The 27,598-nt window shown below is 37.2% G+C and overlaps 1 pseudogene; it reads right to left on the bottom strand.

Moving 5' to 3' along the window:
• Window positions 1-3,626: 3,626 nt before the first annotated feature.
• Window positions 3,627-21,097, bottom strand: LOC114506055 (annotated as a pseudogene).
• Window positions 21,098-27,598: the final 6,501 nt, after the last annotated feature.

The raw sequence follows: 27,598 nt of genomic DNA, 5'->3' as shown, positions 1-27,598 counted from the left end.
CTGGAGGCAGATAGAGGTGGTACTGGCAATGTTCTCAGACATTAGATTAACCACTCCTGGGCCTTGTGCTTATAGAAATCCAACAGGGCAGAACAATGGGGACCAACCAAGCCCTTAAGGATAAAACCATAGACTGTGGATTGCTTGTGCTCTTGAACAGGCTGCCCAGGGCAAGACTAAGATATCATCTGACATTACCAGGGGCAGATATAGAAAGAGAACTTTGATCTACTGAGACAAAATCTACTGCTGTGTTCTTCAGTATTTCAGTTATTTTATTTCTCCTGTGTAGCTTTTAAAAGTTTTTTTTTCTTTTTCTTCAAATGTGTTCCTATTATTTTATTATCTTTCTTTTAGTTTATTTTAAATCTCATATTTTACACCTCCTTTATTCCTTCCTTAAGGGTCTTGGTTGCAGGACTTTGCTTTACATACTTGGCATATTTTATGCCAGGCTTTTCTGGACTTTCATTTTGGTGAGAAATATCTGACAGCTTTATTGCAATTCTCCTGAAGGTAACTGGTTGTTTCTCTCTTGCTCCCTTTAAGATTCTCTCTTTGTCTTTAAACTTAGCCATTTTATTTCTGATATGTATTGGTATTAGGGCTATTTGGGTTCATCTTGATTGGGACCCTCTGTACTTCCTGAATCTACATGATTCTCTCCCTCACCAAATTAGGGTAGTTTTCTGTCATTATTTTTTCTAACAGGTTTTCTGTCCCTTCTTCACTTCCTTTCCTTCTGGTATCCCTATTATGCTAATATTATTACATTTCAAGTGTCCCAAAGGTCTCTTAAACCTTTGAGACCCAAAGGTCTCAAATCTAGTTTTATTTTGTTTCTCTGATTGGGTGTTTTTTCCCCCACATTTCTTTCCAAATCATTGATTCAGATCTGCCTCATCTAGCCTGCTTTTAATTCCTTCTAGTGCATTCTTTATTTCAGATATTGCATTATTCATTTCCAAATTGTTCTTAATTGTTCTATAGCTTCTGTGTCCTTTTTCATGCTGGTGTAGTTCTTGTTAAGTTACTTTAGTATTCTTATAACCATTTCTTTGAATTTTATGTCTGATAATTTGCTTGTGTCAATTTCACTTAGCTCTTTTTCTGGGAGTCTTCCTTTTCTTTCATTTGGAGGTTGATTGTTGTTTACCCATTTTAACTGTCTCTTTTTGTTTCTTTTTATATGTTTAGTAGATCTGCTTTGACTACCATATTGAAGAATGTGCTTATATTGTAGGAGTTCTATGTGACTCTTTGATGCAGACTCCTTGATTTCCTGACCTGTATGCTCTAGGAATGCCTTTTGGGTGGGTTATGTGGGCTCTCATGTTGTATGTGGGTCCTGTGTTGGCTTGTTCATCAGTAGGGGCTCCCCTCCAGCTGGCTTACTGAAGGTTCAACCCCCACCAAATGTTGTACATTGTTCTACAGGTGCTGGCAGAGCAAAGCAAAACATCACAAAAAAAGGAAACCAAAACAAGCAACCCTAGTTCCAATAATAGCAAATTCAAAAACAGAAAACCAGAGAATAATAATGGTGGTGATAGAAATGGAATATCAGGAAAAGAAAATAAAAAAAAATAGAGAAGACCAAAGAAACAAAATGATTATGGAAAGATCAAAAGAGATAAAACTAATATGAATAATAAATTGAAAAAGGAAAACTGGGACTTCTGGCTAAGATAGAGGCATAGTTAGATACACTTTGTTTTCTCACACAACCAGAAGAATGACAACAAATTTAAAAACAAACAAACAAACAAAACAAGAACTCAAAGAAATTGAACTGTGTGGAAATCCAACAACCAAGAAATTAAAGAAGAAACATTCAATCAGACTAGTGGGAGGGGCAGAGATGGGCAAGTGGATCAGAGAGGATGTGTGGCAAGGTGGTGGCTAGAGGACCAAGTGGGTGAGGCGGTGGCTGGTAGCCTCAGGAGGGAAAGGTGGCAGCTGGTGGACTGAGAAGTACCACATTTGCATATAGATAAACTGGGAAGAACAACTGGGAAGCAAGAGAGACAATGCAACCCATTGTTCCAACTTGGGGGAAATAAAGCTTCAAAATCTCTGGGTGTAACAATATGTGGGGGTTGCTGCAGCAGGAGAAACTCCCAGACTCACAGGAGAGTTCACTGAAGAGATGCACAGGGTCCAAGAACATACACAAATCCACTCACCTTGGAATCAGCACCAGAAGCATCAAATTTGCTTGTAGGTAGTGGGGATAGTTACTGAAAGCTGTCAAGAGCTGAACAAGTGACATGGTCCCTTCTCAGACCCTTCTCCCACATACAGAGCAACAATACAGCAAAGTGGGTTGCTCCACCATGGTGATAACCAAAGCTCTGCCCCTTAAAGTACAGGTATGCCAAGACAAAAAAAAATGACCCAATTGAAAGAACAGTTCAAAACTCCACAAAATGGAACTGAGAAATAAAGAGATAGCCAACCTATCAGATGCAGAGTTCAAAACAATGGTAATCAGGAAGCACACAGAAATAGCTGAGTATAGTCACAAAATAGAGGAAAAAGTGAAGGCTATGCAAAGTAAAATTTAGAAATTATACAAGGAACCAACAGTGAAGGGAAGAAAACTAGTACTCAAATCAATGATTAGGAGCAGAAGGAAGAATAAACATTCAACCAGACAGAATGAAGAAATGAAAATTCAAAAAAATGAGGAGAGACTGAGGAACTTCTGGGAAAACTTTAAACATTTGAACATTTGAATCATATGGATGCCAGAAGGAGAAGAGGAAGAGCAAGAAATTGAAAACTTATTAAAGAAATAATGAACAAAATCTGGCAAAGGCAATAGATTTCCAGGAAGCTCAGAGAGTATCAAAGAACTCGGACCCAAGGAAGCACACCAAGGCACATCATAATGACATTATCCAAGTAATTTAAAGATAAGGAAAGAATCTTAAAAGCAGCAAGAGAAAAGGAGACAGTTACCTACAAGGAATTCCCATAAGACTATCACCTGATTTCTTCATAGAAACCTTGCAGGCAAGAAGGGGCTGAAGAGAAGTATTCAAAGTCATGAAAGGCAAGTACCTACTACATCCAAGATTACTGTATCCAGCAAAGCTATGATTTAGAATGGAAGGGCAGATATATTGCTTCCCAGATAAGGTAAACTTAAAAGAGTTCACCATCACATGTCCTTATTTTATGAAATGTTAAAGGGACTTTCTAAGAAAAAGAAGATGATAAAAATATGAATAGCAAAATGACATCAAACTATAACTATCAACTTAACCTAAAAAATACAAACACAGACTAAGAAAATGACCAAAACAGGAACAGATTTACAGAAATGGATAGCACATGGAGGGTTATTAGCAGGGATGTGTAGAGAGGAGAATGGGGGAAAGGTACAGGGAATAAGAAGCATAAATGGTAGGTACAAGGTAGACAGGGGTATGTTAAGAATAGTGTAGCAAGTGGGGAAGTCAAAGAACTTATAAGTATGACCCATGGACATGAACTAATAGGAGGTGTAGGTTGGGGAGTGCAAGGCAAAGGGGAATAGAGGGGAGAAAAATGGGGGAACTATAGTAGCATAATCAATAATATTTATTTTTAACAGATAAGTTATTTATGCTTTTTTTAAGTTAGAACTCCATTTTGTGAGGATGAAGCCCATTTGTGAGAGCAGACACAGAGGGAGTAGCCCTGGAGCTGAAGAACATCTTCAATTTTTGGCATAATTTGCAAGCCATGGCTTTGTGATCAATTATGCATTCCTCTATAACTTTACATTTTTCCTCAGTGTCAAATATCTCCCTGTCCTGGCATTTAAGCTTGTGCAGCTTCTTCTTGAAGTAAGCATCAGTTAGATGCCTGAGGATTTTCACACCACTGATATCAATTTGGGTGGAGGTGGCAATGACAAATTTCTGGTGTGTTCTCTCCAGAGGAACTCAATTAAGGGCCAGAGTTTCATCATGTATAGCAAACCACTGCTCATCTACTTCATGAACACCACTCTCTTGCATCTGTGGTGCCCAGTGAGGATGATCAGAATGGTCCGGGAGTGATGCTAGCTCTCAGTTTTCTTACATGCTAACTGAGAGGTTTCTTACCATGGCTCAACAGCTTTCGAGGCACATCTTCAGTAGAATAGTATGTAAGCATTTTGCAAAGTTTGAACATTTGGTTACCATTATTCTTGTCACCACCAACTGGATTTGTGACAATAGTCATAACTTTCTCCTTTTTCTTTTCAATTCAGGATTTAGCTGTAGAATACTTCCTCTTGCACATGGGCTGTTGGGAATACATAGCTAAGTGGGAATTCCTGACCATTCCTCTAAGTAGGGCAGGGTTTAGGCTGTAGTGGTGCTTCCCTTTCTTAGGTGTCTGGATCCTCAGGTTACTCTCCTTAACCTTGCCACCAGCTCAGCCTTCTTGGCTTTAGATTTCTTCTTCTTAGTATCTGACTTCTCAGTTTTATCACTGCCATCTTTCAAGATGAGAAAAAGCTCAATAAAATGTATTAAAAAATAAAGTGTGGGAAAAAAAAGAGGAAAAACTGGAAAAAAAGGACAAAGAAAGAGAAACAATAAAAAATTAAGAAAAGAGGAAGAAAACAATGGTATAATCAATGTAAGAGTAAAATAAGAAATATGAATAAAAATATAATAAATTGAATGAAAATAATAAAAAGGCAATGACAAAGGAAAATAATGAGAAAGAACAAAGTGGAATTCATCTCAACAGAGTTCAGTGCTGAGTTCAGCTTGGCCCCAGGATTATCCCTTTGGATATGGCTCTCATATAGTCAGGAAACATCCCAGGTCACCTAAGAATCTCTCTGCTGGCATGTAGGCAGTCTTATAGTGGTTGCAGACCTGAATGTTTCTGAGAGAGCTTCTGGAGGACTTGGGGCAAAGGAGGGTCTCCCACTGGGTTTTATCTGTGGATATAGCTCTGAAGTTTTGTGAGCCTGGCATAAGCCAATGTCAGGTGTTGTCTAACTCTTGGCAGCCTGTTTGAAGCACAAGCAATCCAGTGCATGGCTGATCCCTCTGGGTTTAGCTGCTCCCAAGAGAGACCCAGGTGCTCTGCAAATCTGTTTTTTTATCAGCACTGAATCCTGGGGTGTGTCAGTAAATGGCCAGTCACTGCAGCATCCACCTCTGCTTGCCTACCTGCTAGTGTGCTGTCAATTTTAGACTAGCAGAACTTACTATGTCTAAGAGGGCTTCTGGAAAAATTTGAAGGGGGTACTCTTGGGTCTCCTATTGCAAGGTCCTTTCAGATTTTAGGGAAGATGGTGGGTGTGTACCCCTGACCTTGAGCCAGTCTGAGTCTGTCCAGGAATTTTTCCCTCTACTCTGCAGGGCAGGTCTTCTCATAGGCAAATGAGTGGAGTCTCCAGAGCACAGATTTTGTGTCTGCTGGAAAGTGGGTGAGCATTTCCATGACTTCATGAATGGGAAGTGCCAGCCTGTTTCCAGGAAAGTGTAAGTGTGAGTCTGCATATATTGCTGTCACCCCTGCAGAGGTTAAGATGCAGCCTGGAGAAAAGAAAGATGAAAATAAATAAGAAAAAACTTAGACAAAACAAGGAAAAAACACAAACTAAGAAAAGAAATAAGATTAAGGGTGGAGTAAGCGGAATTCCAGAAGTTTGGGAGAAGCAGTATGTCACAGGGTAAGATAATTGTTTTTCCCTTCCGGGGGCTTGCTCTTCTCAAGAAAGATGGTTGCTGTAGAATCCAGGTATGTCCTGGCACTAAAAACACCATGGTTGCTTCCCCATGTCTCCTCCAGTGTCTCTCATTCTAGACCTTTTTTGTATAGCTCTAGTGTGCACTGCCTTCCCTTTGTTTGAGCCCAAGCTGAGTGATTGTGAACATAAAACCTGTGCTTTGGTCCCTTTAAGAATTAAGAAAGAAAATGAAAAAAAAAATAGTGGCTTTGCCTCCATCCAGTTTTGTCTTTCCGCAGAAGAGACAAACCCAACAGCCTTTTATCACTGGGTGCCATGTGGTCTGCTGATCCTGGCACTGGAGCTCTGTTCTTGGGAGCCTGCTTTCTCTCCTTTTAAGAGGAAGGCCACATAGCTGTATTGACCCCTTGGCCTACTACCCTTGTGAACAGGGCAGGTCCCTTTAATGACCTCACCCTCCCTACCAGTTGTGGTGGGTATTTTTTCCTGTCCTTAGTTAAAAGTGTCTTTTTCATAGAAAATCCTATAGACTCTGCCAAAAAAAAAAAAAAAAAAAAAAAAAAAAAAAAAAAAAAACTGCTTGACCTAATAAACAAATTTGGCAAAACAGCAGGATACAAAGTCAATATCCAGAAATCAAAAGCATTTTTGCATACCAACTAAGAAACAGCAGAAGCAGAAATAAAGAAAAAAATCCCATTTGATATAGCAAAAAGAAAAATAAAATACCTAGTAGTAAACCTAACCAAGGAGGTAAAAGATCTGTATGCAGAAAACTACACAACACTGAAGAAAGACATCAAAAAAGACACACACAAATGGAAACATATACCATGTTCATGAATTGGAAGAATTAACATAATCAAAATGTCCATACTACCAAAAGCAATTTACACATTCAATGCAATATCTATTAAAGTACCAATGGTAATTTCACAGACATAGAACAAACACTTCAAAAATTTTTATGGGACCATAAACGACCCTGAATAGCTGCTGCAATTTTGAGAAAGAAAAGCAAAGTAGGAGGGATCACAATACCTGATACTAAACAGTATTATAAGGCCACTGTAATCAAAACAGCCTGGTACTGGCATAAAAACAGGCACATGGACCAATGGAACAGAACAGGGAGCACAGAAAGAAACCGAAGCCTCTACAGTCAATTAATATTTTACAAAGGGAGCAGCAACATAAAATGGGATAACAATAGCTTCTTCAACAAACGGTGTTGGGAGAACTGGAGAGCTAGGTAAAAAATAAAAGAAACTTGAGCACCAACTTACACCATACACAAAAATAAATTCAAGGTGGACAAAAGATTTAAATATAAACCATGTCACTATTAAAGTCCTAGAGGAGAACACAGGCAGGAAAATCTCAAATATTTCATGCAGCAACATTTTTACTGATATGTCCTCCAGAGCAAGGGACATAGAGGAAATAATAAACAAATGAGATCTCATCAAAATAAAAAGCTTATGCACAGCTAAAGAAAACAGTATTAAAATAAAAAGAGAACCTACTGTATGGGAAAACATATTTGCTAATGATACCTCAGACAAGGGTTTAACCTCCAAAATATATAACTTACATGACTCCATTCCAAGACAAGCAACCCAATTAAAAAAATGGTCAAAGGACTTGAACAGACACTTCTCCAAGGAGGACATACAGAGAATCCAGAGACACATGAAAAGATGCTCAGTATCGCTACCTACCAGAGAGATGCAAATTAAAACCACAATGAGATACCACTTCACACCAGTCAGAGTGCTATCGTAAACAAAGCAACAAACAACAAGTGTTGGAGGGGATGTGGAGAAAAAGGGACCCTAGTACACTGTTGGTGGGATTGCAGAGTGATACAACCACTATGAAAAACAGTATGGAATTTTCTCAGAAAACTAAAAATGGATCTGCCTTTTGACCCAGCAATTCCACTGCTAGGATTATATCCTAAGAACCCTGAAACACCAGTTCAAAAGAACTTATGCACCCCAATGTTCATAGCAGCACAATTTACAATAGTGAAGTTGTGGAATCAACCTAGGTGCCCATCAATAAATGAATGGATCAGAAAACTATGGTACATTTGCACAATGGAATTCTATGCAGCAGAAAGAAAGAAGGAGCTCCTACCCTTTGTATGTATGGAACTGGAGAGCATTATGCTAAGCAAAATAAGCCAAGTAGTTAAAGACGCATACCATATGATCTCACCTTTACAGGAACCTAATCAACAAAATCAAGAAACAAGCAAAATATAACCAAAGACACTGAAATAGAGAACAGGCTAATAGTATTCAGAGGGGAGAGGAGAGGGAATTTCAGGGGAAAAGGGGAAGGGTTTACAGGAAGAAGTATAAAGGATACAGGGAGAAAAACTAGTGGGGGGTAGAAATGAGAGGGTTGCGGGGAAGGCTGGGTGGGTGGGCTGGGATGGGAGTAAAACATAGAAAATTATACTTGAACAATAATTAAAATTAAAAAGTGGAAAAAAAGAAAAAAATGTTTCTTTTTCAGAACGTCTTCAGCTTATTTTGGGTGTCTAGTTCTCTCTTTAGCTTTATTTCCAATTTGGTTCCAGGGAGGATATAGGTGTGTGATGTATCTCTTCTACTCCTCTGCTATCTTTCAACCTCCTACTTCATTTAAAATGCATTTCAAATGTCTTTGTTAAATTAAAAAAAGTCTATAATTTCTAGGATGATAAATAAATAAATTTTGCAAATTCAAACCACACATTTTCCCTTCCTTTTTCTTTTCACATTGATATGATAGAAAACTGAGGTCTAACTCTTTATGCCTGCAAGGTCAGACAGCCTAGAAATAACTGGCCATTAGAATTAAAAGGGCTCTAGTTTCTTGAGGGAATAATGGTGTTTTTGTGGAAGGCAGTAGTGGATATTAGTTGACTGAGCTTGGGTGGAAATTAGCTGCATAACTATGTAGATGAACATGTTCCTTTTTCTATAGTATAAGAATTGTGAAAGCCCATTTTAATATTTTCTTAGAGTGACTTCTGGAAAATGTCCTAAAACATACCATGAAACAGTGTTAAGTAATATAAAATGCCCTAGAAATCTTGATATTTATAAGTTTAATGGCACACCTGAAGATTACAAATTTTTCCATTCACTTATAATAGTCCATTGACTAATTTAACAAAGAGGATGCAAGATGGATAATCCTGATCATCTGTTCCTGAAAGACTTGTTCTATTACAGTTGTCTGAGTTTTCCCATGCCCTCTCCAACCCCTCCACCACAGTAAATTTCCACCCCATTGTCCATGTTCATGGGTCATTTCTGCTTGTTCTTTAACTAGCTGCTTCTCCTTCTTTCCTCCCTTACCAAACTTTCCACATTCTCTGGTTCCTGTCAGTTTCCTGTTTCCACACCCCTGATTCTATTATGTTTCTTTGTTTATTTGTTCATTAGGTTCCATTTATAAGTGCGATCCTATGGTATTTGTTTTCTTATTTCACTTAGCACAATACTCTCCATTTTCTTCCATGCTGTTCTTATATCACTTAGCACAATACTCTCCATTTTCTTCCATGCTGTTCTTCCTTTCTTTCTGTTGCATAGTATTCCATTGTGTAAATGTACCACAATTTTTGATACACTCGTTTACTTATGGCCACTTAGGTCATTTCCACCACTTGCTATTGTAAATAATGCTGCTATGAACATAGGACACATAGGTTCTTATGAATTGGAGTTTGAGAATTCTTAGAGTATAATCCCAACAGTAGAAATGCTGAATCAAAAGGTAGGCCAGTTTTTAGGTGTTGAGGAAATTCCATACTGTTTTTTTCATAATGGCTGCACTAGTCTGCATTTCCACCAAGAGTGCACTAGGATTCTCTTTTCTCTGCATCCTTTCCAGCATGTTTCTTGATTTATTAATAATGGCTATTCTGACCATTTTGAAGTGGTATCTCTGTGGCTTTAATTTGCATCTCTCTGATGTTGAGCTCCTTTCAAATATCTATGGGCCCTCTAATGTTATCCTTGGAGAAGTGTCTATTCAGGTCATTTGCTTATTTTTTAAATGGATTGTTACTCTTTCTGGTGATGAGTTGTATGAGTTCTTTATATATTTTGGAGATCAAACCCTTGTTCAAGTTATCACTGGACAATACATTTTTACATACAGTTGATTCCCTTTTCATGTTGCTGATGTTTTCTTTAGCCGTGCAGAAGCTTTTTAATTTGAAGTAGACCCATTTTTTAATTTTTTTCTTTATCTACTTTGCCCTAGAGGATGTATCAGTGAAAATAATGCTGCATGAGATATCTGAAATTTTACTGCCTATGTTTTCCTCTAGGTTTTTTATAGTGTCATGGCTTGTATTTAAGTCTTTTATACATTTTGAGTTAATTTTTGTGTATGGTTTAAGTTGATGGTTTAGTTTCATTTTTTTTTTTTTTGCATGTACCATTTCGGATCTCCCAGCACCATTTGTTGAAGAGGATATTTTTACCCCATTTATGCTCCTTCCACGTTTGTCAAATATTAATTGACCATAGTGACATGGGGTTACGTATGGTCTGTATATTCTGTACCATTCATCTATGTGTCTCTTCTTGTGTCAGTGCCAGAATGTTTTAAAGTACAGTGACCTTGTAGTATAGTTTGATATCAGGCATTGTAATCCCTCCTATTTTATTTTTCTTTCTCAAGAATGCTATGGCTCTTTGGGGTCATTTATGGTTACATACAAATTTTTGAAATATTTGTTCTAAATCTATGAAATATGCCATTTGTTTCTTAATAGGGATTGTGTTGAATCTATAGATTGTTTTGGGTACTATGGGTATTTTAATGATCTTGATTCTTCTAATCCATGAACATGGTACATGGATTTATTTGTTTGTGTCTTTCTTAATTTCCTTCTTCAGCATTCTATAGTTTAATAGGTGTAGGTTTTTTGCCTCCTTGATTGAGTTTATTCCTAAGGACTTTATTTTCCTTGTTGCTACAGTAAATGAGATATTATTCCTAATTTCTGTTTTTCATACTTTCTTCTTAGAGTACAAAATTGCCTTGTATTTCTGAATATTGTCATTGTATCCTGCTATTCTGATTAATTCAATATTAGTTCTACTAGATTTTTGGTGGAGCCTATAAGGTTTTCTGTGTACACTATCATGACATCTGCAAATAATAATACTTTTACTTTCTCCTTTCCAATTTGGATGCTTTTTATTTCTTTTTCTTGTCTGATTGCCGTGTTTAGAATTACTAATACTGTGTTGAATAAAAGTGGTGAAAGTGGACACTGTTGTCTTGTTTCTTATCTTGGGAAAGCTTTTATTTTTGCCTCTTGAGTATGATGTTGGCTGCAAGTTTCCCATGTATGTCCTATATTATGTTGATGTATGCATACTCTATTCACACTTTGCTGAGCCTATTTGTCTTAAACGGGTTCTGTACTTTATCAAATGCCTTTTCAGCATGTATTAAAATGATCATGTGATTTTTTGTCTTTCATTTTGTTTATGCAGTGTATTATGTCTATTTTTTGTTGTTCAAGTACAGTTATCTATCTTCATTTCCTCCCCTCCACTTCACCTCACTCCAGATGCAACCAATTCCCACTCCTGATCCCACCTCTCCTTAGTTTTGTCCATACATCTTTTATAGATGTTCCTGAAAACCTGACCCAATTTTCCCCCCATTATCTCCTCTTACCTCCACGCTGGGTACTGTCAGTTTGTTCTTAATTTGAATGTTTCTGGTTACATTTTGCTTGCTTGTTTGTTTTGTTTATTACATTCAAATTGAAGGTGAGATCATATGGTATTTGTCTTTCACTGCCTGGCTTATTTTGCTTAGCATAATGCTCTCCAGTTCTATCCATGATGTCAGAAAGGGTAGGAGCTCCTTCTTTCTTTCTGCTGCATAGAATTCCATTGTGTAAATGTACCATAGTTGTTTGATCCATTCATTTACTGATGGGCACTTAGTTTGCTTCCAGCACTTGGCTTTTGTAAAGTGTGTTGCTATGAATATTGGGGTGCATAGGTTCTTTTGGGTTGGTGTTTCAAGGTTCTTAGGGTATAATCCCAGCAGTGGAATTGCTGGGTCAAGAAGCAGTTCTATTTTTAGTTTTCAGAGAAAATTCCGTACTGTTTTCTACAGTGGTTGTACCACTCTGCATTCCCACCAAGAATGTACTAGGGTGTCCCTTTCTTGACACACTCTTCAGCACTTGTTTGTTGATTTGTTTATGATGGTCATTGTCACTGTTGTGAAGTGGTATCTTATTGCGGTTTCAATTTTCATCTCTGATGGCTAGTGATGCTGAACATATCTCCACATGTCTCTTTACGCTTTTTATGTTCTCTTTGGAGAAGTGTCTGTTCAAGTCCTTTTACCTTTTTTATTGGGCTGTTAGTCTTCCTGGAATGGAGTTGTGTGAGTTCATTATATATTTTGGAGATCAAACCCTTGTCTGAAGTATCATTGGCACATATGTTTTAGCATGATGTTGGGTCTCTTTTCATTTTAATTCTGCTTTATTTAGCCATGACAAAGCTTTTTATGTTGATAAGATTTCCTTTGTTTATTTTTCCCTTCATGTCCCTTGCTCTAGGGAACATATTAGTGAAAAATATTATTGCATGGAATATCTGAGATTTCCCAACCTATGTTCTCCTTCAGGACTTTTATGTTGTCATGACTTATGTTTAAGTCTTTTATCCACCTTGAATTTATTTTTTATATGGTGTAACTTGGTGATTGAGTTTCATTTTTATTCATGTAGCTGTCCAGATCTCCCAAAAAACATTTGTGGAAGAAGCTATTTTTATTCCATTTTATGCTTCTGCCCCGTTGGTCAAATATTAGTTAAACATAGAAACTTGGGTTTATTTATTGGCTCCCTATTCTATTCAATTGATCTATGTTTCTGTTCATATGCCACTACCAGTCTGTTTTGATTACACTGCACTTGTAATACATTTCATAACTGACATTCTGATCCCTCCTGCTTTGTTCTTCTTTCTGAAAATTGCTGCAGGTATTTGGAGTTATTCATGGTTGCATATAAAATTTTTATGTGTTTGTTCTGTAGCTGTGAAATATGACATAGGTATTTTAATAGGGAATATGTTGAATCTATAAATTACTGTTGGTGCTATGAACATCTTGATTATATTAATACTTCCAAACCGTGAGCATGCTATGTGCTTCCATTTATTTGTGTCTTCCTTAATTTGTTTATTAGCATTGTGTAGTGTTTTTTTTTGTTTTGTTTTGTTTTAGTACAGGTCTTTTACCTCCTTAGTTAGGTTTATTCCTGGGTTCTTTATTTTTCTTCTTGCTATATCAAATAGGATTTTTTCCTGATTTCTGTTTCTAATATTTCATCTTTGGTGTACAGAAATGCCTTTGATTACTGAATATTGACTCTCTATCCCACTGTTTTGCCAAATTCACTCATTAGGTCAAAGAGTTTTTTGGTGGGGTCTGTAAGATTTTGTATGTGCACTATCATGTCATTTTCAAACAATGGCAGTTTTGCTTCCTCCTTTCCAACTTGGATGCCTTTTATTATTTTTTATTATCTGATTGTGGTGGTTGGGACTTCCAACACTATGTTGAATAAGAGCGGTGAAAGCTGACATCCTTGTCTTGTTCCTGATCTTAGTGAGAAAGCTCTATATTTTTTTTCCCATTGAGTACGATGTTGGCTATATGTGTCTCATTTATGGTCTTTATTGTATTGAATAATGCTCCCTCTTCTACCACTTTGCTGAGTGCTTTTATCATAAACTGGTACTGTACCTTATCAAATGCTTTTTCTGCCTCTATTGCTATGAAAATATGATTTTTGTCCTTCCTTTTGTGTTACATGATGTATTACCTTGATTGATTTTCACATATTGTAACATCCTTACATCTCTGGGATGAATCCCACTTGATCATGGTGTATGGTCTTTTTAATATATAGCTGAATGATGTTTGCTAATATTTTGTTGAGTATTTTTGTGTGTATGTTCATCAATGATATTGGCCTGTATATTTTTGTTGTTGTTGTGTCTTTATCTGGTTTTGGATTTAGGATGATGCTGGATTCATAAATAGAGTTTGGGTGTCTTCCATCTCCTTGAATTCCTTGGAATAGTTTATGAAGGATAGGAGTTAGCTCTTCCTCAAATGTTTTCTTTAAAATTCTCCTGTAAAACCATCTGGTCCACAGCTTTTGTGTCCTGGGAGATTTTTGAATACTGCTTTGATTTTGCAAGCTGTTATTGGTCTATTCAGCCTTCCTGATTCTTATTCATTCAGTTTAGAAAATTATATTTTTTCCAGCCCTGGCTGGCATAGCTCAGTGGATTGAGTGCGGGCTGGGAACCAAAGTGTCCCAGGTTTGATTCCCAGCCAGGGTACATTCCTGGGTTGCACGCCATGACCCCCAGCAACCGCACACTAATGTCTCTCTCTCTCTCTCTCTCTCTCTCTCTCTCTCTCTCTCTCTCTCCCTTCCCTCCCTAAAAATAAATAAAAATTAAAAAAATCTTAAAAAAAGATTATATTTTTTTCTAGCAATTTGTCCATTACATTTAGGGTTCCAAATGTCTTGGCATATAGTTCAACATATTAATTTGTTACAATCCTTTGCATTTTTGTGGCATCTGTTGCAATCTCTCCTCTTTCACTTTTGATTTTGTTTCTTTTTTGTGTCCTTTCACTTTTTTCTTTGTGTCTGCTTAAAGGCTTGTTGATTTTGTTTTTCTTTTCCAAGAACCAGTTCCTGGATTTATTGATCTTTAGAATTGTTCTTTTAGTTTCTCTGCACTTCATTGCTCTGATCTTTGTTTTTCTTTTACTTGCTCTCAGTTTTGTTTATTATTGTTTCTCCAGTTTTTGTCAATGCAGTGTTAGGTTGTTTATTTGAAATGTTTTTATCTGTTTTAGATAAGCATCTATTGCTATGAACTTCTCTCTCAGTACTGCCTTCCTTGTGTCCCATAATATTGGACTGTTGTGAATTTCTTTTTATTTGCTTCCATTAAATTTTATTTTGTACTTGATCTCATTCTTAACCAATTCATTGTTTAATGGCATATTATTCAATCTCCATGGGTTTGAGTGTTTTTGAGATTTATTCCTTGAAGTTGTTTTTTAGTTTCAGTCCCTTGTGGCCAGAGAAAAGCTTGACATGATTTAATTTCCTTGAATTTGTTGAGGCTTGTTTTGTGTTCTATCTTTGAAAATGTTCCATGTGCATTTGAACAGAATATGTATCTTTCTTTTTGGGGATGAAAGATCTCACACACACACACACACACACATACAATCAGTTAAGTTCATTTGATCTGGGACATTGTTCAATGCTGCAAAATTCTTGTTGATATTTTGTTTGGAAGATCTATCCATTTTTGACATTGGGTTAAAATCCCATAGGATATATGTGTTGCTGTCTATATTTTTCTTGAAGTCCTCCAAGATTTTCTTTATATATTTTGGTGCTCTTATGTTGGGTGAATATATGTTTATTATTTTTATGTCTTTTTGATGGATTATTCCCTTGAGTACTGTGAAGTATCCTTCTGGGTCTCTTTTTATTGCTTTTGTTTTGAAGTCTATATTTCCAGGTATCTATATTGCTACACCTGCTTTTTTCCCCTGTCCATTTGCTTGGGCTATTTTTTCTAACCCTCCCCTTTCTGTATGTGCAGGTCTTTTGTCTTGAGGGGGGTCTCTTTTGAGCAGCATATGTGTGGGTCATGTTTTTTTTTTTTTTATATATTCAATTACCCCATGTGTTTTGATTGGAGCATTTAGTCCATTTACATTTAAGAGTATTTTTGATAGGTACTTATTCATTGCTCTTTTACTACCTTTGTATCTTTGATACTCCCTCTGTCACTGTTTTTCTTCCTCCTTTTGAAACAGTTCCTTTAGCATGCCTTGCAATTCTGGTTTGGTGGAGGTGTATCTTTTCAGCCATCTTTTGTCTGGAAACCTCCTCCTTTTGCCTTCCATTTTAATTGAGAGCCTTGCTGGGTAGAGTAGTCTTGGCTTCAGGCCTTTGTTTTTCTTTACTTGGAATATTTCTTGCCATTCCCTTGTGGCTGGTAATATTTATGTTGAGAATTCAGGTGCTAGATTTATTTGTACTCTCTTTTATGCTACTCCATGTTTCTCTCTTGCTTCATTTACATTTCTCTTTTTGTCTTGGAATTTTTCCATTTTAATTATGATGTGTCTTAAAGTGGTTCTCTTTGGGTTGCTCTTGATTGGTACTCCTTGTGCATCCAGGATTTGTGTGGCTCTTTCTCTCATCAAATTAAGAAAGCTTTTCATCATTAATTTTTCTAACAGGTTTTTATTTCTTGCTCTTTTTGTCATCCTTCTGGTATCCCGATTCTGTGGATATTATTATGTTCCTTGTTGTCCCGGAGGTATCTTAACCCCTCTTCATCCTTTCTGAGTTTTTTTTTTTTTTTTTTTTTTTTTTGCTGTCTCTGGGAATGTTTCTCTACCTTTTTCTACAGCTTGCTGATTTGATCCTCTGCTTCAACTAGTCTGCTTTTAATTCCTTCTATTGTGTTTTTTTTTTATTCAAAATCCTTATTCTACATTTCCTACTGGCTCTTATTGATAGGTTCTATGTCTTTTTTCACGCTGATGTAGTTTACAGTAAGTTCCTTGTAACGCCCATGTGGTTCTTCATAGTTCTCACTGAGCTCATTAAATTTTCTTATAATCATTATTTTTAACTTAATGTCTGAGAGTTTACTTCCCTTTATTTCATTCAGCACTCTTTCTGGAGGTACCTTCTTTCCTTTTGATTGGGAATTATTTCTTTGTTTCCTCATTTTAGTGGAGGCTGTTCTTATTCATTTCAGCTTCTTACATTGATCTGTTTTGACTCCCTGTGTTTGTGGTGTGATCTTTTATGATAGGAAACCTGTGGGATTCAGTGGTGCAGTCTCCTTGATTTTGTGAACTGGAAGTCCCTGGGATGCCCCATATGCCTTTTATGTTGACTTTCTGGTTGTAATTGGGTTTTAATTGTTGTTGGGTCATTTTTTGGTGAGTTATTCCTCCTGGCAGGCTGTCTAAGAGTCACTCTGTCTGCTGCATTTTTTATGCTGTTGTTCATGGGGTTCCAGGAACACCACCATGCAGCCCAGGAAACAAACCCACACACACAAAAAATACCCCCCTCCCACAATCACATTGTCCCAGTAAGTGAAACAGCACTAAAAAGGGTGTAAAGAGATTAAGACTATTATAATAAAGGAGAAACAAATATGAATAAATAAATGAAAGAAAAATGATTTTGAAAGGGTAGAGGGAGGAACACTAATGATTAGGGAATCAGAGCAATGGGGAAAAAAGTAAAATTTACAGCATAAATAAAAGTGATTGATGAAGGTAGAATGGAACAAGAGAAGGGAAACATATAGCATTAGGCTTAAACAGAAATTAAATAAAGTAGTAAGAGAAAGAAAAAAATACATAAACTTAAAAAAAAAATGGAGCCAAATTGGAGAAAAAGATTCACCACAGCACTATAAACAAGTGACCTAAGTTTAATATAGGCATGGCAAAAGTAATAGGGGGAAAAAAAGAAGGAAAAGCTTAAAGGATGTCTAGAGGAAAGGGATTTGATTTTGAGATGATGAAGAAGGAATACTAATAATTAAGAACCAAAACCAGGCTAAGACAGTGAAAAGTTAAAATCTGAAACAAAAAAAGAAAAGGCAGGATGAAACAGAATGGAGTAGAAGAGAGGACTGATAAAATTTGAGACTTGGAATACCTAAATAATGAAGATATAGAGATAAAATTGAAGAATTGCAACAACAACCACCCTATCCATAACCAACAAGCAAGTATTGACAAAGGTGGAGAGAGAATAGAGATATTTTAAGGTGGAAAAAGGAATGCAAGATGACCAATGACAAGAAAAATTATTTTCAAAGGTTGGAGTGGGGAGAAATTGTAAGAACACAGAAGGGAAACAAGTTGTAGCAACAGAGAAAAAAATTAAAACAAAAATTAGAAGAAGAAAAAAGGAGCTGAAATTAGATAAAAGGAGGGAGGCCCAAAATATGAGATATGAAATAAACTATAATATAAAATCTAATAGCTTAATGTGCACAAACTTGAAAGAGAAGATATGAAACTTAAAAAAAAAAAACTACAGGGGACAAAATATTGCAAATCATGAGAGGACTGTGGTGGATTTGGCTTGGTAGCATCTAGTATTTACCACTGCCTTTGTTCTTTCTGGATATGCCTCTGGTGATGTCAGGTGGTGTCCCAGTGTGGCCTTAGGCAGCCAGTTTGAGACTACCAGGGATCCACCATTTGTGGCTAACTCCTTCAGTTGTTAATCTAGTCACTCAGCAGTCAGGCTTAACCACCTCATAGTGGGGCAGAATAACTCCTGGAGACTGGGCTATTGTTTCTCCTCAGGCTGATAGCACTCAGAGGGGGGTGGTCTGCTTGGGCAAAGTGGCTCCTGCAGCATGAGAGATAACTCAGCACCAGATCCTGGCAGCTGCTCTCTCAGTTCTCTCCCCAAAGCCACTGTCCCCAGTTGCTCCTCAAGCTTCTCTAGTCCACTCTGCTCTTCTTTTGCCAGAGCCCATGGTAAATGGCTGCATATGAAAATTTATGCATTGCCCTCTAAAAGGCTCTCTGCATGTCCAGCTGTCTGTCCCTGGCAGATAGAAACCCTACCACTTTTCACAGCCAGATGTTATCTGAGTACTTTTTTGGCTCTGGTGCTCTAGGTTGGCATGCCAACTTGGGATTTAGACCCCACACTTCTCAAGGAGAACCCCCGGCCATTGAAAAACATTCCTCCTTCAATTGAGGTGCCACCTGTGGTAGCCCAGCCATCCCTCTTGTGTCTCCTCTGTACTCTGTACCAGTCATGTAGTGAAGCTGATTCTTCTGTCTGTTCATGGATATAAGGTTCCTCTCCCACTGTTGTTCAGTTATTTATTTTGGATTTCTCCATAATTTAATTGTAATTCCTGACTGGTCCCTGAAGAAAGTCAGTGTAGCCTCCACTCACTTCTCTGCCCTCTTGGATCTCTCTGATAACCTTCTAACATTTCTTCTGTCTTGATGAATTCAGAGATTCAGGAATATAGGATTTTCAGGATTTGTATGCCTTTCTGGGAATGTTTTAGAGTCAAATTCAAGAGATGAGGAGGAAGAATGATTCTTAGATAGAAATACATACTTAATTATTTTCATATTGGGTTAATTTTTAGACATTAAACTCCTTGTTGCTCAGCTGTTTTTCATTTTGATGGTATTCTTATAAAGAAGCAAGGACTCCTTAACACTGTGTTTTCTCTCTGCTGACACCACTTACCCGAGAACTGAGGAATGTAGAGGAGCAGGAGGAAGGTTTGAGTTCAGGGTCCACTTTTTAATTTCCCTCACAACCCTCATGTTATTTGTTTTGTTTTATTTTTGTGTTAAATATATAAATGGTAATAATAAAAAGGGTACTTTGCTCATAGCTTTATTGTAAGGGTTTTCTCATAATGATGTAAGTTGGCAAACATATAAATGCACTTGATCATGTTCTTTATCTTAATATATGCATAACTAGTTATCTCTAATCTATAGAATCATTTGAACAAAAATGACTTACAATTCATGTAATGTTCATATATTGCAATAATGAATAATTTCTTGTTTGTAGAGATCATTATCAATTGTATAGCTCTAATAATGCCAAAGTAATCTTTTTTTATTTCTAAGAAATTAGAGTATTTTGCATTGCTCTCTAGTTTGTAATTTATGCATGTCTCTCTGTCTTTCTTGGTCTCTGTCTCTGAGAGAGTGAATAAAATTCAGAAGAAATGGGTACTGTAGGGATATTTATGTGTTTTAAGTCTGTGATTATCCAATAATAGTTGTTCACTAGCAACCTCAGCATAAGCTCAAAAAGGAGTCACTCATTTTCTTCATTTCAAGATTAGTCTCCAGAGTATTTCTGGGATAATGGAATTAAAATAAAAATTTAGAATCCTTGATTTTAAGTGTGAATTTTTCTTCAGCACTATTTTCTCCTCATGACCTCTTGATTCACTAATTTTCAGAGAATACACAGTTTGAATTGCTTGATTTGGAACAAAATAATCATGAGGAAGGAGAACTAATGGAAGCTTGAAAGTACCTGTTTCCCCTGCAGTACCTCCCTTGTGCTGTTGCTTACTTACCTGGCACTGGCCAGCTTACCACAGTATCAGTATGTCTAATCATAAGGAATTTTAACCATGCAATATGAAAAATGTTTATGAAACATGAAGGAAAAAGTAGTCTGTGTTACAAAACAACCTTAGAGTTTGATCCCACTTTGATTAATTTTTATATTTTGGTTAAATTTATATACCTATAATCTGGAAAGATTTAGGTTAAATTTTTAACAGTAGTTGTATTTTAATGGGAATTTGAGTGACATTAATAGTTTTTTGACAATGATACATTTTCTCAGATGTCCACAATAAACATCTATTATTTTCAAGATGGGAAGAAAATGGTGTTTTCTTATTTTAAACAAAAGACAGCAATTAAATACTTCAGAGAAGGTGGTGGGGAGGTAGGTGGAAGCAGAGTCCACTTGCCCCAGCACATGGGTGAAACACCTAGCCCATCTTCTGAAGAACAGAGCAACAGCCAATGGTATTCCAGAATATATGAAGATTGGAGACCAAAAATTATAGAAGACATTGAAAAATCAGATGCTAAAGAGAATGCTTAAGGACAATAAAGTTCCTGGGACCACTGTGGGGAACAGGGCAGATGCAGCCCCAGGCCTGGTGCCTGCCAGGTCTGCTGCAAGATTCTTGGGAAAGAGGCAGGTTGGGCTGTGTGAGAGGCCAGGTGCTTGTTTGGACTGGGGGAGCTTGAGTAAGAGAAATTTTTTTTTAAGATTTTATTTATTTATTTTTAGGGATGGAAGAGAGAGAGAGAGAGAGAGAGAGAGGGAGAGAGAGAGAGATAAACAACAATGTGCGGTTGCTGGGGGTTATGGCCTGCAACCCAGGAATGTACCCTGGCTGGGAATCGAACCTGGGACACTTTGGTTCCCAGCCCGCGCTCAATCCACTGAGCTACGCCAGCCAGGGCGAGAAATTTTTTTAAAAGAAAAAGAAAAAAGAGGTCCTCTATGGCTGTTTGGGGAATAGACCATAGCAGCTGCCTACCTCCTGAGCCCCTACCACTGCAGTCCTGGGTAGGTGCACATCTGATCCGTGGCCTAGGGCATCCTGCCTACGCCCACGCCTAAAGCACCAGGAACATGGCACACCTGGTATGACTAAGTGGAGGCCCCCTGAGTTCACTCAGGAAGCACCAGGAATGGTGTGCACCTGCTTCTTGGTCTGGCGGCTGCCTGTCCGCGCTCATGCTGGAGACACCAGTGATGAAGTGCCTCCCACCTGCCCCTGCACCAGAGCCCTACAGAGCCAACTAGATCTTTAGGAGGAAGGCAGAAAAGCCCCACAGAGAGGAGCTGCAGTCCACAGAAAGACTTGACTCAGTGGGGGGCTGAATTACCCCAAGGGGTTGCTAAGACTCTCTAGCATCTAAGACAACAAAGAGCAAGAAGATGGTGTGTGAGTTGCCCCTAATTGGTGCACCTCAAGGACAGTGCCCTGGTGGACTAAAGGCTTATACTGGTCCCACTGAGGAACTGGGCTGGAGGCTGCACAACAGTGAACAGTGTGGCTCAGGAAGGGAGAAAAGTGAAACCAAGCCCTCCTCACCTGATACAGCCAGGAAAACAAGCAAAACTGGCCTAACTGGTTTAAAGCCAACAGAAGGGTTTTTTTTAATTCCTTCTTCCTATCTGTACTTCTTTCTTTTCTTTTATTCATCCTTCCTTTGTTTCCTTTTCCACCTCTTCTTCCTTCCTTCTTTTTAATTTTTTAATTTTATATTTTTTAAAAATCCTTCTTCCTTTATTTCTTTTTATCTCTTTTTATTACTTCTTACTTCTTTCCTTCCTTTCCATTTTTATTCCTTCTCCTTCCTACGTTTTTTAAATTCCTTTTTCCTTTTATTCTCTCTCTTTCCCTTTTATTCCTTTTTTCGTCTTCCTTCCTTCCTTCTCCTTTTTGTCCCCTTCTTTTCCCACAAGTGAGACAATAATACCTGGAATGGAGAAAAGACCAGAGTTAGACCCAAACAGGCACAATCCCAACAATAAACAGTGAGAAAAATTTCACTTTGTTACACCAGAGAACTTGCAGGGTGGGAGGGGTGAACACCAGTACACCTGCTGGAAGAGGTAACCAACCAACAAATGAAGCACCAACAGATAGCAGTGACAGAAAGCGAAGGAGGGAGTGGAAGCCATACTAACCACAATATAGGAACAACCTGGAAATACAACTAAAAGGCAAAGAAATTACCCACAACAAGCAACCAAACAAGAGCAAGAGAGAAGCATAAATCCCTGAACACACGAAAGAACCAAGTTCAAAAAACCTCCCAACACATGCAAAACAGAATACAAGATGTGGTGGATGTGGATGAAGTGATTCTCAGTTAACTAGCTGGAGGGAAGGAGTGACCAAAGGAAGACCAAACAACAAACAAAACACAAAGGCATACAGAGAGCACACATAAACAACAGTGAGATCCAAGACCAGTGAGATCAGGCAATCAAGAGGACTGCACCACTGAATCTCACAGTCTTCTATCATAGAAGTTCACATGAGAAACCCAGAGAGTAAAACATAAAAAAATTTAAGAAGCAGAGGCTAACAAAAAGAGTCTCAAGAACAATTGAAAGACAAACAATGCCCAAACCCAAATGAAAGGAAAGGAGGGAGCTTCAGAAATAATGCTAAATAAAATAAAGGCAAGTCAACTATAAGATACTGAGTTCAAAGTAATTGTTATCAGGAAGCTCAATGAGCTCACAAAGAAATACCAAAAATCACAGGGAAACTATAATGAATTCACTGCAAACTATATCAACATGAAAAAAGAAATAGAAACTATCAGCAAGTGCCAACAGGAAATGAAGAATACAATTCTGAATTGAAGACCACAGTAGAAGGAATCAAAAGCAGGCATGATGAAGCAGAGGGTCACATCAGTGAGCTGGAGGACAAGGTAGAGAAAAACAGAAAGAGCAAGAAAAGGAAAAGAGGTTCAGAAAGAATGAAGAGGGATTAAGGGAAATGCAGGGCAACATGAAAATGCAGGAGAAGAAGAAAAGCAAAACATAGAAAAAACTCTTTGACAAAGTCATGATGAAAAATTTCCTTAACTTGACAAGAGAAAAAAAAAATCACACAAATCGAGAAAACACAGAGAGTCCCAATTAAGATGAACCTAGAGAGGCCCACTTCAAGACACAACATAATTAAAATGGCAAAATTCCAAGACAAAGAGAGAATCTTAAAATTACCAAGGGAGAAAGAGAAAGTAATGTACAATGGATCCCCAATATGATTAGCAGCTGACTTCTGAATGGAAATGCTCTAAGCCAGAAGTGAATGGCAAGAAATATTCCAAGTAATGAGACCCAGAGTCCTGCAGCCAAGGCTACTTTACCCAGCAAGGCTCTCAATCAAGATAAAAGGCCAAATAAAGAGCTGCCCAGACAAAAGAAGTCTAAAAGAATACACCTCCACCAAATGAGCTCTGCAAGAGATGCTAAAGAGACTGCTCTAAGGAAAGGAAGGAAAAGAGAGAGAGAGAGAGAGAGAGAGAGAGAGAGAGGAACATAGGTACAAAAATGGCAATGAAGGTACCTGTCAATAATAACCTTAAATGTAAATGGATTAAATGTTCCAATCAAAAAACATAGAATAGCCAAATGGATAAGAAAGCATTACCCACACACAAGCATATGTGACCCTACAAGAGACTCACCTCAAGACAAAAGACCAACACAGACTGAAAGTAAAGGGTTGGAAACAAATGTTCCAAGCAAATGGACAGGAAAATAGCCAGGGGTAGCAATACACATATCAGACAAGATAGACTTCAAAACAGGACCATAAAGAGAGATTCAGAAGGTGACTTAATATTTCTCAATGGAAGAATTCACCAAGAAGACATAAACACTATAAATATATATGCACCCAACATAGGAGCACTAAAATAAATAAAGAAAATCTTGGAGAATTTCAAGAAAGATATTGACAGCAACACAATTACATTAGGGGATTTTAACACCCCACTGTCAAAAATGGATAGATCTTCTGAACAAAATATCAACAAAGATATATTGTCACATTGAACAATACCCTAGATGAAATGGACTTAGCTGATACATATATACAGGCTTACATCACAAAGAAGCAAGATGCACATTCTTTTCAAATGCACATGGAACATATTCAATGATAGACCAATGATAAGACACAAAACCAGCCTCAACAAATTCTAGAAAATATAAATTATATCAAACATTTTCTGCAACCACAGGGGACTGAAACTAGAAACCAACCCCAAGGAAATAAACCCCAAACACTCAAAATCATGCAGATTGAATAGTATGCTATTAAACAATTAATGGGTCAACAATGAGATTAGGGAAGAAATCAATAAGTTTCTGGAAAGAAACAAAAATGAACTAATAGCAACCCAAAACTTATGTGATACATTGAGGACAGTCCTGAGAGGGAAGTTCATAGCGATGCATGCCTACCTAAAAAAGATAGAAACATTTCAAACAAGCAATGTAACCCTACACCTACAAGAACTCAAGGAATGAAAACAAAGACAGCTCAGAGAAAGTAGAAGGAAGGAAATAACCAAGATCAGAGTAGAATTAAATGGCATAGAAACTAAAAGTGCAGTCCTAAGGATCGATGAATCCAGGCATTGGTTCTTTGAAAAGACACACAAAACTCAACAAGCTTTTAAGATGGCCCATCAAGAAAAAAGAGAGGACTCACATAAACACAATAAAAAAATGAAAGAGATGAGATTACAGTTGATACCACAGAAAAACAAAGGGTTGTAAGAAATTACTATGAAGAGCTGCATGCCAAAAAATTTGAAGACCTAGGTGAAATGCACAAATTTCTGAAAAAATATGTTCCAAAACTCAATTAAGAAGAAGAAGAAAGCCTAAATAGATCAATAACAGCAGACAAAATTGAAGCAGTAATCAAAAATCCCAACACACAAATGTCCTGGACCAGATGGTTTCACAGGAGAATTCCACAAATCATTTAAGGAACACCTAACCCTTATCCTTCACCAACTCTTCCAAAAATTCCAAAGTGATGGAAGACTCTGAAACTCCCAAAACCAGATAAAGACACAACAAAAAAGAAAACTTCAAGCCAATATCACTGATGAACACAACCACTAAAATCCTCAATACAATATTTGCAAACAGCATCCAACAATACCTTAAAAAGACCACATACCATGACACTGTGGGGTTTATCCCAGGAATGCAAGGATGGTACAATATTCCCAAATCTAAATGTGATGCATCCAACAAACAAAAGCAAAGACAAAATTACAAGATCATATCAATAGTACAGAAAAATTTTTTGAGAAGGTACAGCACACATTAATGATAAAAACACTCAGCAAAGTGGAAATACAGGGAGCATTCCTCAACACAATAAAGGCTATATATGAGAGACCTACAGGAAACATCATACACAATGAGCAAAAACTAAAATGTTTCCCACTAAAATCAGGAACAAGACAAGGTTTTCCACTTTCACCACTTCTGTTCAACACAGTATTGGAAGTTTTAGCCACAGAGATCAGACAAGAAAAGAAAACCAAAGGCATCCAAATTATAAAAGAGGAAACAAAACTGTCATTGTTTGCAGATGAAATGATAGTGTACATAGAAAACCCTACAGACTCCACCAAAATACTGCCTGACTGAATAAATAAATTTGGCAAAACAGCGAGATATAAAGTCAATATCCATAAATCAAAGGCATTTTTGTATACCAACTATGAAACAGCAGAAGCAGAAATCAGAAAAAAAATATCCCATTTGATATAGCAAAAAGAAAAATAAAATATCTAGGAGTAAACCTAACCAAGGAGGTAAAAGACCTGTACTCAAAAAACTGCACAACACTGAAGAAAGAAATCAAGGCAGGCATAAATACATGGAAATGTGTACCGTGTTCATGGATCAGAATTAATGTCATCAATATGTCCATACTACCCAAGGCAATTTACAGACTCCATGAAATACCTAGTGAAGTACCAATGGCATATTTCACAGATATAGAACAAACACTTCAAAATGTATATGGAAACATAAATGACCCTGAATATCTGCTGCAATTTTGTGAAATAAGAGCAAAGTAAGAGCGATCACAATACCTGATACCAAACTGTATTACAAGGCCACTGTAATCAAAACATCCCAGTACTGGCATAAAAACAGACACATGGACCAGTGGAACATAAAAGAGACCCCAGAAATAAACTGAAGTCTCTATGGTCTATTAATTTTAAACAAAGGGAGCAGCAACATAAAATGGAGTAAAAATAGCCTCTTCAACAAATGGTGTTGTTGAGTCCTGGACAGATACATGCAAAAAAAGGAAACTTTATCACCAACTTAATACTATACAAAAAATAAATTCAAGATGGATACAAGATTTAAGTATAAATAATGACACCATTTAAGTGACACCATTATGTTAAGAGAACATAATCAGGAAAATTTCAGATATTTCACACAACAGTATTTTCACTGATATTACCCTAGATCAAAGGACATAAAGGAAAGAATAAACAAGTGCAATCTCATCAAAATAAAAATCTTTTGCATGGCCAAGAAAACAGCATTAAAATGAAAAGAGAACTAACCATATGGGAAATCATATATGCCAATGATACCTTAGACAAGGGTTTAATCTCCAAAATATATAAAGAACTCACATGTCTCCATTCTAAGAAGACAAGCAACCCAATTAAAAAATGGGCAAAGAATTTAAACAGACACTTCTCCATGAAGGACATAGAGAAGGTCCAGAAACACATGAAAATATGCCCAGTATCACTTGCTATCAGAGAGATGCAAATTATAATCACAATGAGATGACACTTCACACAGGTCAGAATGGCCATCATAAACAAAGCAAAAAACACACACAAATTTTGGAGAAGTTGTGGAGAAAAGGGGACCCTAGTGCACTGTTGGTGGGATTGCAGACTGGTACAACCACTATGGAAAGCAATATGGTATTTTCTCAGGAAACTAAAAATGGCTCTGCCATTTGAACCAGCAATTTCACTGCTAGGATTATATCCTACACACCAATCCAAAAGAACCTATGCACCGCAATGTTCATGGCAGCAAAACTTACAATACCAAGTGCTGGAAGCAACTGGTATGTCCATCAGTATATGAATGTATCAGAAAACGATGGTTCATTTACACAGTGGAATTCTATGCAGCAGAAAGAAGGAAGGAGCTCCTACTATTTGTGACAGCATGGATTGAACTAGGAAGAATTATGCTAAGCAAAATTAGCCAGGGAGTGAAAGACAAATGCCTTGTGATCTCACCTTTAACAGGAACCTAATGAACAAAAGAAAAAACAAGCAAAATGTAACCAAAGACACTGAAATCACGAACAGGCTGACAGTGGCCAGAGGGAAGAGGGGAGGGATTTTCAGGTAAAAAGAGGAAGGGTTTAGAGGAACAAGTATAAAGGACACATGGACAATAACAAGGGTGTTGGAAATGGGAGGGAGGTGGAGAGGACCGAGGGCATGGGCTGAAATAAGTGTAAAAGGTAGAAAACTGTACTAAAAACAATTAAAATAAAACAATACCTTTTATTTTCATTCAGAATTCCTAGTTCTCTGGAGTTAAATTCAGGTAAAGAAATATTAGATGATCATAAGAGATAAGTGTAATTCATCATAGCAAATGATTTATTTTTTAGT

This window comes from Phyllostomus discolor, chromosome 9 (assembly GCF_004126475.2).
Source record: "Phyllostomus discolor isolate MPI-MPIP mPhyDis1 chromosome 9, mPhyDis1.pri.v3, whole genome shotgun sequence".
NCBI lineage: Eukaryota > Metazoa > Chordata > Mammalia > Chiroptera > Phyllostomidae > Phyllostomus > Phyllostomus discolor.
This window is presented reverse-complemented; position numbering and strand designations above follow the sequence as displayed.